The sequence below is a fragment of the Aricia agestis genome, chromosome 19 (genome assembly GCF_905147365.1).
Source record: "Aricia agestis chromosome 19, ilAriAges1.1, whole genome shotgun sequence".
NCBI classification, from domain to species: domain Eukaryota; kingdom Metazoa; phylum Arthropoda; class Insecta; order Lepidoptera; family Lycaenidae; genus Aricia; species Aricia agestis.
Genome location: NC_056424.1, coordinates 11,332,435 through 11,345,114, shown reverse-complemented (window position 1 = coordinate 11,345,114; position 12,680 = coordinate 11,332,435). Strand labels below are relative to the sequence as shown.

Sequence of the window (12,680 nt, the reverse complement as noted above, 5' to 3'; positions counted from 1 at the left end):
GGCAACTCAATATTATTGTGTGCGTAGATAATATTGTTGTGTGCGTAGATAATCGGGTTGCCAGATACGTGACTGGTGCCCAATCAATGGGGAAAAATTAGTTGCTGCGGTCTTGTAATTTATTATTATTGTATAGTAAGTGCTGATTTTTCAATCACCAGATAAACTTTACCATTGGAATAAAGTCCATTCGAAAAGGATGCAATAAAATAACAACGTTGTTTAGGTCAACGAAATATAATGGGTACAATATTGGTGAGACAACAATACAAAAACAATGGTAGGAAGTTTAACGAAAGTTAAGAATGAGTCGTAAAAAAGCAAATGTTAAATTTGTTTTCTCATTTGTTACTGTATTATGTATACTACATAAAATATAAACTGTATTTAAGATTTTTATTATAATATGATACTCATAATTCATATTTAATAATACACATTCATGATCCAAGAACTTTGAAAACTTTTTGTTCCATTGGCGGAATTTGAACCAGCTACCCTAGCTAGAGATTTTAATGCGCTCATCGACTCAGCCACTATGTATACAGGATGTAACAAAAATAAGTGATAATACTTTAGGGTGTGTATGTGTTCGTTATAGAGAGTCTACTGTGAAAGTAGCAGCGCTGAAAGACCAATTTTTTTTTCACTTTTGTTGGGCAAGCGCCCGAACGTCACGAGTTTCCCCATACAAAAGTGAAAAAAAATGTTGGCCTTTCAGCGCTGCTACTTTTACAGTGAACTCTCTATAAGGAATACATACTCACCCTAAATTATTATCACTTATTTTTGTTACACCTTGTATATAAAAAAATAAGATATAATAAATAAGTAAATAAAAATCACAATCTCAGAAAAATTTGGGTATGTGATGCCAGTATCTCTATTGTTTCTTGTAGTGTTAAGTCTTACTACGCAAACTGGCATTTTGCTACGGATGTAACTTAAAATTTCGAAAATTATCGACACATCTACCTCACCCGAAGCTTGCGGCGCGACTGGCGCGGTTACGCCCGATGTGGCGTATGATTTGTTGCCGCATTTTTCAAGTACTCCGACGGTATCTAGTCGTAGCGCACGCGCGAGACCAATCATTCATCTAACCTTTCAGTGTACGAAAGCCCATTTATCGAGGAAGGCTATAGGCTATAAATTATCCTTCTGAGACCCATTGGAGCGAAGAAATAGAAAAAAATATGTAAAAAAACGGGGAAAATTAAATAAAATTGCTTATTATCTTAAGAACTACTTCAGCAATTTTTATGTTATTTGGTACACATGAAGAATAGAATATGACGTAAAGGGACATTGGCTATTATTTGTGGAAAAATGTGCGGTTTCCGTGAAGTTCCTAAATTACGCGGACGAGCCGCGTGGAACATCTAGTACTATATAATATAGCTCTCAACTGGGTCGGTTTCGGTGAAACAAACAAAAATATTGCTTTCATTTGATGAAAATAATGCAGGGTAATCACTTGATATTGGATAAAGATGATCCGGATTAGCATTTAAAAGTCGGTCGTGCACCTGATCTCTCGCAGGTCGTGTCGGATTGTCTATTTAATAAGTAATGAAAGCTAAGAAACAGAGTATGTGTGTATTGCACACACATTTAATTTTTAGAGTGGGTTGCAACAGAGGCGTGGCTAGAGTTAAAGTTATGGTTATAGTTAAGGCAAAATTTAGCTTTAACTTTAACCCAGAAATTGACAGATGTCTGTTGCGTTTATTTTTTTATTCAAGCTACAGGTAACGGGATAAAGGGGATAAAATTTTTTATTATCCGTAAAAATCGACAGGAAAAATATTTCAAACAACACAGTAAATTTTCACGAAAAAATGTCGATTTAAGTAGGTGCACGGTTATAGTTATAGTTAAATTTTGGCGTCCTTAACTAGAGATTTGACATTTCGCACTGTAGTTATAGTTAAAGTTGAAGTTAAAGTTTAAGTTAAAGTAAGTTGGTGCAACCCAAACCCAACCCAACCCTAAGCATATCAAAATTGACTCCTATACATATCCTGGTTTATAATGGAATAGGCGACACTTAGGTTACTTTTGCTTTTTGGGGTTCCGTACCCAAAGGGTAAAAACGGGACCCTATTACTGAGACTTCGATGTCGGTCCGTCTGTCCGCCTGTCTATCTGTCTGTCTGTCTCCAGCCCCCCTATCATTAACTTTGTCAAAACCTGAGCTAATCCGTGCAGGTATGTAAACAGTTGTAAAGTGAATGGTTATGTTTCCGTATCATGTGCACTTTTACTTCTCAATGGTTTTAACCTGTAATATTTGTCTCTGAACTGGATTAAGAAATGTCAAACACGAACGTCAAATTTGACTAACGGAATTGTTTTTTTTTTTAGGAATTGAAATGGCTTAGCCATAACGACTAACGGAAAAATTGTAAATCAAGATGAAAATATAGTTTAAAAAAAGATTAATATTTTTTATTATAAAATATACTATTTTCTAATATAAAACGTGGTCAATGTAGGAATAGTTACTTTTGCACCGATTTATTGTATTTAAAGGTAATTATTATAAATGTGTAAATGGTTTTATTTATATTTTTTGGTATTTTATAAGCCCTTTATGAAAACACTGAGAAAATAACACTCCTTCATGTTTATATTATCACAAGCATGGCGATCTAGAGGAGAAAGAATTCTCTGACATTGGCAACTAACTGAGTCGGCAATTAAAAAAGAGAAGAAGAAGGAGACAAAAAAAAAAGATAATTGGATATTGTTATTAAGTTTATAGAGATTATGTTTTAAGCAAGAAATTGATAAGTTTATTATATCCTATACCTACTTGATACCTACGCTAAATAATCTACCATGAAAAAGATTTAGAAATGCATCAAACTTGTGGATTACAATTACATGCATTACAACAGAGTTGATGTCATGAGTTGAACATAGTTTGTTGAACTTGAACTCATTCTTGAACACCTACGTTTTTTTGAGCTTTCAAATAGGTATTATTGTAACATAAACAGGCAATTTATAAGTTTAATAATCCCCTTTTTGTGCCTTGTAAGGCATTTTACATTATTAGTACTGTGTACGCTGAACCAAATATTTTTCAGGATAAAGGATGATTGCTAACACTGAGATACTATAAGTACTACATTTTATAATAAAGAATAGCAAGTGTAATGATGACGAAGTCCTAGGAAGATAATATATATTCACTCAAAAGCTTTAATTAAAAGAAATTTAATAAATACTCGTTTTTAAATGTTTTTTCATTTATTTTCTCACTTAAATATACCTACCTTAGATACATATTCATACACAGCTTTCATCAATAGGTACTACATTTGTCTTACACCTTATTATCAACCTAGTATCAGATAGGCAAGTGTTAAATCTCTTTTATATTATACTTCTAAAAATATTTATACAGCGGAAATCTTAAACAAGGTCTTGTCACTTAAAATCAAAGAAGATGAATCAAATATCCCTTGTGTAAATATTAATTTATTATTATTAAAGGAGTTCAAATACCAACTTTTGATGAAAGATAAAAACAATATTATAATTTCAGACTTTTATTTGGCAAACCAATAACAATTAGAAACTGCATTGCAAGTTGCAACTATGGGAAATTGCCTGGGATATCTCAGACAGAGAGCGGTCAAGGGTTTTGTGTTCTTTGTGTTGTATTATGTTGTAGAATGCCTCCCGTGTGAGTATCTCTATATACTCACACAGGAGGAGTTCTGAATGTGTTAGAATTGCTCCTCAGTCACACACTGACTGCTCCAACGCAAATGCTTCAACGCGTGACCACTCTGTCTGATAGGTCCCTAAAACGACCACATCTTTTTAAAATGTATAATACATGAGGACTTACTAAAGTCCTCATGTATTTTAAATTTTAATGTAATAAGTAATATAAAACTAATATTATTATTATTGAGGTACAAAAGAATTTTTGGTAATAATAATATAAGTTCCAATGAAAATATTATGTTTTATGAACAATAAGTATGTTTGTTATGCAATTTTTGTTATGTCTTTTTGGAAAAAGTACTATAAGTAATGTAGGATTATATTTTTGAGTTTTAGTGACTATTCCCATTGTATATTATATCATATTGTAGTCAAGAGAAGTTATAAATGAAAAAGTGCATATGAGAATTTAGCTAATTTGGATTTTATATTATCAATGATTTAACTTTTCTAGTAGTTTAGGTGTATGTGTGTGTGTCAATATTTATTCGTGAATATACTTGAATCTAAAGTTTCAAAGGTTGTGTTCTCAAAATTCTTGTTATTGAGAAAGTAATACCTTTGAATTTACCTCTTTGGTGCAGCGTTTATCATGCATGGTTTACAAGGAAATAGTTTGTGAAATAACACAAAGACCTACTGCAATCAAAAGATTGTACGAAATGCTCCTAAGATAGGTTCCTAAGAAGTACATAGTAAGTTTTAATTTAATATAAAACTAATACTTATTATTATTATTGAGGTAAGTACAAAAGTATTTTTGGTAATACATAATAATATATGTTCCTATGATAATATTATGTTTTATGAACAATAAGTTCCATATGTTTGTTATGCAATTCTTATTAAGTAAGTCTTTTTTGGAAAAGTACTATAATGTAGGTTTTTGTTTTTGAGTAAAATTTAGTGATTTACACTATTCCCATCATATAATACCATATTGTCGTCAAGAGAAGAAGTTATAAATGAAAAAGTGCTCATATGAGAATTTAGCTAATTGGGTTTCTAATTGGGATTGATAATATCATATCAATTATTTAACTTTTCTAGTAGTTTAGGTGTGTCAATGTTTATCCGGAGCATGTTATACATACATCTAAAGGTTAAAAGGTTGTGTTCTGAAAATTCTTGTTAAAAGTAAGTAATATTGAATTATTTACCTCTTTGGTGCAGTGTTTATCATGCATATACCAAAATACTTCAGGTTTACAAGGAAATAGTTTGTGAAATAACACAAAAACCTACAATGCAACTATAAGATTGTACCTGTAGGTTTTTGGTGAAAATTCATACTTGTTTTACAGTAATTATACACAACACTTGTGTTCCTTATACCTTGTATGTGTTTCTTGTGTACTAAATCAATGCAGTCTTAGCTCATCGCACAAATGCAAACCTTATTGTTGACTAGACATATAGGTATACTACACCTCACTTATGTTATTATTCTGAAACCTCACTAACACTAAATGGATTACTAAGGTCTCTACGTCTTTACTTATGTATCAGTTCGTGATTAACTTGAGAATACTTAATCGTTTTCCAAAAATTTGGACACTTCGAATGTTAAGTTTTTTGGTTTTAATAACGAATTATTTTCACTAAAATATATGCTACAGACTAAAATATAACTTATTAAGTAACTAACCAACTAAATAGCAATATAATTTAAGACTAAAAAGTATGTAATATTAATAAATAAAATTACTAAAATGTAAACTATTCAGTAAAAGCTACTCGTTGGTTGGTGTTTATTGAATTGCTGTATTTGACGTAAAAGCAAGCGAGCTTATGTCAGAAGTGTTGTCATGATTCGAAATTATTACTCAGTTAACAATGGAGAAGTGAGTTTGGTGTCACGTGACCACTGACTGGCTGGAAAATAGAGGTCATGGTACCAAAATGCGAGCCAGTCAGTATTCTGGCTGGCTTTAAGAGCTCATGATAGAGGCCCAGGCTGTATCTCAAGAATCGCTATAGCTAGACTTCTGAAATTTTCACAGATTGTGATAGAAGTATTTTTTGCTCGATATCAATAATAGCAACAGGTAGGGACATGCAATTTTCACAAAGTCCTTAATTATAAATATATTATGTACTTTAATAATTAATAATAATATTAAAATAAAATAAAAGTTTTGGGTGGCTCCCATACAAAAAACACAATTTTTGGCCTAATTTTGCTCTATAACTTTTTAGTCTATAAGATTTTATAAATTTACAAATAATTTTAACAAGCGGTTTTATCCGCGTTTCCTACGTAAAAAAACCACACGAAAAGTAAGGTTGCCCCTGACATCAAGAATGTATTAAAAACATTCGGATTTCAGGTAACGATATTTCGTCCGCATTTTGTACAGGATGTATCACAGGATGTATATTGTATACCTTTGCGCTTTAAGCCTTTGATGTTAACAGGAATCAGTTGATTGGCACATAAACGTTAAAATTAACTAGATTATAGTTTATAACGGATCTGATAAAACAGTTAATTTTTATAATATCGTTATGTTTACCTGAGTGTAGTTAGTATTTTTAGTTTCAATACGAATTTTTAGTTTCAAAAAACTTTTCAAGAAGGAATAATATTAACAGCAGTAAAATCGTCATGTTATGAAACACACAATTGACAGATAAAAACGAACTATTCTAATCTTGTTTGTTCCAGAACCAAATGACTTTGCAGCTGTTAAATATTCTTGCTTAGCCCCAAGCCTTAATAATATATTACGTTACTATTCTAGCCTTCAGTTTTTTTTGCAACATAGTTACTATATTATTTTTTTTCGAACATTTTCACGGTTTTCATTTTTAATCGGTGGCTAAAGGTATAAAATGTATAGACAATCCTTTTTCGTTAGAACACCTGCTTGAATGAATGATTTGAGTAAACACCATGACATTGACATTTTTAATTCATCTACATATGCTATCAGAAAGTTAATTAATGAAAATTGGTTTGAGGCTGGTCACTGATTGTTGGCTTCACTACTTTTGTATTATTGATAACGTATGATGCTTTTGTAACGTGTTTTTGTATCAATTATAAATACTTGTCTACCTAAATGTAAAGCAAATTTGTTAATGTTTAGATTTCTAATTGTGGAAACATGTTAATAGTGCATAGAAATTAAACAGCTTTAATTTTAATTTATGTTTTTCACTGTATGTTTTCCGTGCAAATAAAAATAAAAAAAATAAAAAATAAAACAAAGTTTCAGACAAAATGTCGGTCCGTCTGTACTTATAAAAACGACCAGGACACGTCTTGAGAGCCCATTAAAATGTTAAGCACTACATGCATAAAACATGTCACGCATTTGTCTGCATACTGTTCTAGTTTTTCCCGACTGTGCTATAAGGTTTATGTTTTTAGCGGCTATGAGGAATAGGCACTAAGATGCTAATTGACAAATTGGAAATTAAATCCATGGTTTTATAATTTGACGACCCCTGTGGCTCAGTTGGTGGGCTGTTGGTAGCTCAAGTCGGGGGTCGCGGGTTCGAATCGCGCCGACAGAACAAAAAGTTTTCAAAGTTCATGGATGTGTATTAAATATGTGTATCATATAATAAAAATCTTAAATATATGTACAGTATAAAAGTATTAAATATATTTCCGTTGTCTGGTACCTGTAACACAAGTCCTTCAGGGACTTAGCACGGGGCCAGTCTGACGTGGTGTGAAGCGTCCATAGATATTATAAAAAAAAAATTAAAGTGTCTATCTTTCTATCAGTGCATTATCTCTTTAGGCTTAAGCCGCTAAACCGATTTGAATAAAATTTAGTACTTGTTGAAAATCTAAGAAAGGATATGGTAAATTACGTCGTCCATTTCACGATAAACAAAGCAAAAACAGCACCATGAAATTAAGAAAAAATTAGTTAGATATGACCTACGTAAATATGTAGGAACATATTTACGTAAATTATTATCTGCATTAAAATGTTATAACCTGTCAGTCATGAAGATAATATTGAATATATATCTCTAAAATTTAATGCTGAAAAGTAAAAGTGTTATAGCTTTTATAGCATAACCGGATCCTTAGGGACATTAAAGTCAATTTACTAAGCCGAGAAAACCGTTTTGTCCTTAAGCCGCTAATTTATCTTGAGTCAAGATGGTTATCTGAAATCAAACTTACTAATCTTGTTTAATACCTTTTTAAACGGAATTTCCGTTATTGAATTTCGACTTTATTAAACAATTTATAAGGTCTAAAATCAATCAGAGGCATCTTGATTAAGTATCGTCTATTCCCACAGCCCTTGACCTGCGGTTATGAAATGGCCCGCTACATAGTAGAGCCGAAAGTTATGGTGTACTCGAAACAAAACCTTAAAACGGTAGTATAGGGTGTAAATTGCAACGATTTTCCATAAGAAAATATGTAAACCTGACATATTTTTCTGGTACAACGCAGGTTTGCTCGTGTTCTTTATTTAAATTTTATATATTTATACCTACGAATAATAAAAACTAAGGAATCGTAACTCCCATACTATTACCAGAGTAGACAGAATGATAGAGTATGCAGACTTAGAACTGATGTTGAAATTTTTAAATTTGACGTATTATGACGAAAATCGTCGCTAGGGTTGTTAACTTGTTACCTACGAATTTAAAAATATGACATGCTCGATGGACGTGTTCCTCTTTGGTCGTATTGTTGTTTGTGTTTTGGCACATACGTCATGCGATTAAAATTGTCAGAATCCAATTTTGAAATCTTTATTTTAAATATTTAAAAATAAATTATATCAGCCAGCGCGAGGCACATTCCGTTCATAATCCTAGTGAAACCCGACGAATTTGACAGATATTGAAACCTGTCCGTTTCTTTGCAGTCGAACTACTGGTAGTTATGTCTATTGTGCAGTGTGCTATTACCGTTTTGAATTTGGTTCCTTTTGATCTGTCATGTAACGTCAGCCTAGTACCGCTCAAGATCACCTAAATATTTCAAATGTATTGAAATGTGTACCTAAGGTACACTTTTTTGACAAGTATTGTGGAGCAGGTTTTTTGACGGAGTTACTTTTCCTTGGTTTTCATTATTCGTAGATTTATACACATTCTTTATTTAAATTATGTTTGGTTAGAAATGTTTCAAAGCATTCTCTTTCTGAATGGCCATTTTAAAACAGGTCGAGTGTTTAAAAACCGGCCAAGTGCGAGTTGGACTCGCCGTTCCGCAGCAGCAATAAGGTATATTTTTATGAAATTAAAATGTTTTTGATTTATTTTTATATTTCAGTTGATTTAATGAAATTTAAGGGGACGACTAACCTTAAAGTGTCGATTTTATCATTCATTTTTATACTTGAAAATAAGCCCCGAATTGTTTCATTTTCTAAAATTAGATACTACATTATATTTCCGAGAATTCGATCTGAGCAAAAACACGATATCTTAAAATTTTCTCGATAGAAAAAAATCATAAAGATGCATCAAATTTTCACGAATTTTTCATTTATTGCCATAACCGTGCATTGAACTAAGTTAATATTTAAACACATTGGATAAAATTCTATCATTGAGAGATCGACCTAGCGGATTTTTAAAATGTTGTAGGTATATTTATCGAGTTATTGAGAAAAAACTAATGTTGCGATGAATCCGCGTCGTTCTTTTTCACCTGGCATATGAAAGACGGTCGTGAGTGTGAAGAGAGAAGGATGATGTTTGATTTTTTGGGTTAGTCACCCTCTTAAATTAAGGTTTACCATTTATGACGTACAAAAAAAAAAACTACTTGCCAGATCTCGTTCAAACCAATTTTCGTTAGTAGTTTTTATAGTAATGTACATCATTACTATAAAAACTACTACATTTTTTAGAATTATCATGCCCCTACTTTAGAAGTTAGAGCCTACTACTTTTACCACTTTGGAAGAGTCTCTCTCGCAAACTATTCAGGTTAGAAAGAAATGATATTAAAAACCTCAATATGATTTTTAAAGACCTATTCATAGATAGCCCACACGCTTAGGTTAGATGAAAAATTTTTTTTTTGTTTCAGTTGTACCTATGGGGACCCCTAAAATTTTTAGTATTTTTTTCCATTTTTGTATCAAAATCTTAATGCGGTTCACAGGCTACATCTACTTACCAAGTTGCAATAGTATAGCTCTTATAGTTTCGGAGAAAAGTGGCTGTGACATACGGACGGACAGACAGACAGACAGACAGACAGACAGACAGATGGACATGACGAATCTATAAGGGTAACGAAACCCTATAAAAAAGAAACATGTTATAGTTTTTCCATACAAACGTGAAAAAAGGTACACTTTCAGAGCTGCTACTTTCACAGCGAACTCGATGTAGGGTACCCATAGTCCATACTCCATACACAGCTTGAAGTATTGTCACTTAGTTTTGTTACACCCTGTATGTATAGATGTAACTGTAAGGGCCTGTTTCACCGCTTCCTGATAAGGCTATCCACCACTTAATTTGACAGATGGAGTATGGAAAATCTGTCAAATAACCCTATCGGGCAGCTTATCAGGAAGCGGTGAAATAGGCCATAAGTATACATATTTTAATTTTTAATAGTAAAATCTTAGCATTCATACCTATTTCACACCATAGAAGCATCGACATTTGACACAATTTTAGTTCCATTTAGTGACGTTTTTGGAATGTGTCACCTTAAACATTAACAAGGCTATGTAGGTCACAAGCTAGACAGAGCTAAGTTTAGTGTTTGTTTATTTTAAACACTAAACTGCAAGAGCTATTTTTATGACGCTCTAAAACTTTGTATGCATTGTTTAATAGGATTTTAAATGTTACAAACATTGCATATAATTTTGTGTTACATGTGTTACGCTCAAAGACCAAAAACGCTCAGTGAGCGAAAAAATGGCTCACAAGTCACAACGCGTTGTGGTCAATGCGAAATTCGCAACGTGGCCCTAATGAAAACGGCCACGACGCGTTCTGGTAATCACAGAAATACCACATAACGAGTTATTTTATAGTGCCCAAGTGTGTGCGCAATACACAAGAGCACTCTGGTTTCAATGAAACCAGGCCAGTTACGCAGGAGTAATTTTATAGTGTCCTTAGTGTGTACTGTGTGCGCACACACAAGACCACAACGCGTTGTGAGCCATTTTTTCGCTCACTGAGCGTTTTCGGTTTTTGAGCGTAACATATGTAAAAATGTATCTGTCTTTCTGTCACGCCCAAACCACGGAACCGATTTTGCTGTTTGGTGTGGAGATACTTTGAGTCTCGGGAAAGAAAAGACGTGGAATACTTTTCATCCCGGAAAAATGTACAGTTTCTGTTTTTTTTTTTTATGAAATAAACGAGCAAACGGGTCACCTGATGGTAAGCAACTTCCGTCGCCCATGGACACTCGCAGCATCAGAAGAGCTGCAGGTGCGTTGCCGGCCTTCTAAGGGGTAATAGGGTAGGGAAGGGAATAGGGGAGGGTACGGAAGGGAATAGGGGTGGGTACGGAAGGGAATAGGGGTTGGTACGGAAGGGAATAGGGGAGGGTAGGGAAAGGAAAAGGGTAGGGGATTGGGCCTCCGACAAACAAATTAAACAAATTTTAGCGCAGTGGAGTTGTGGGTCACCAGTACTAGATATTATGTTTGTTTGCGGATAACTTCGCCGTTTGTAAACCGATTTTGATGATTCTTTACTCTGTGGAAAGAAAATATTTCACTAGTGGTCCCGTGATGAAGAAAAACTGTTTGAAGTGAGTTTTTTGTTAAAATTATTATTTTAAATTTTATATTGTAATTAACTTCACATTTAAAAGCAATTTAAGTCAATCGCGTTTCCATAACTGTTATTTCTAGCCCATAGTTAACTTTATTTATGTTTATAAACTCAATTATATTTTAAAGCAGATTTCATAGAGACTGACAAAGTTAATCTGTCATCACTCCCAAAACGCTGTTTCTATTTTTTACATTTCTATTGTGCTTTTGATAGATGGTATAAACATTTTCAGACATTGTCATTTTAATCGCTCGTCGCAACTAACAATTTTTGTTAAATTAGATTTTGATGCAGAAGTTTCAAGTAACATTTCTGGTGATAACCCGTAAATGTCCGACTTTTTTCTTTTCCTGTATAAAGATTAAAGATGTATTCTGTGCCATATTCATACGTTCTCAAACTTTTTAATATATGTAGTATGTGTTTTAAAACAATAGAAAGTTATTTCCCATGTGGTTAGAAAAAGTCCCCATCTAATGCGTTACTGACATACTTTCGATTCATTGACATAGGTCATAATGTCATAGCTAATATCAATTAGTATGGGGAAATTAACATGAGTTCAGTTAATTTTCCCATACTAATTGAGGAAATTGCTTCATAATGTGCAGAGTGCGGACTACGTAATTTGGTTATTCTATGTCAAACCCAGCCAACAGATAACGGCCTTATTCAATTGACATAACTCGACTAACGGCCGTTCCCAATATTTGATCTATCTCTGGTTTTGCCCTACTAGAGATAGGAATAGCTCACAATTGACATAAAATATATGTCTCTAATGTCTAATCTGAGCTATTCCTATCTCTAGTAGGGCAAAACCAGAGATAGATCAAATATTGGGAACGGCCGTTAATGACATAGGTCCGCCATCTGCCTAGCAATCAACTTCTGATACTTCTTACAGCGAAAGATAGGCAATGTCCATACTAATATTAACTATAAATGCGAAAGTGTGTCTGTCTGTCTTCCTCTTCACATCCAAACCACTAAACCGAATTTGCTGAAATTGGATATAAAGATACTTTGAGTCCCGGGAAAGGACATAGGATACTTTTCATCCCGGAAAAATACGGTTCCCGCGCGATCAACTATAAATATTGTAAAGCTGCCGATGATTTTTGTGTAAATGACCACAAAACTAAAGAAACGAAGAAACGTATGCAAGGGCTGATCCATCTTTG

At 33.2% G+C, this 12,680-nt stretch overlaps 1 protein-coding gene across 1 annotated transcript in view; it reads right to left on the bottom strand.

The window, feature by feature from the left end:
• The window catches only part of LOC121736868, a 57,785-nt gene that overhangs the window by 44,231 nt on the left and 874 nt on the right, over positions 1–12,680 (bottom strand). The window lies entirely within an intron of this gene.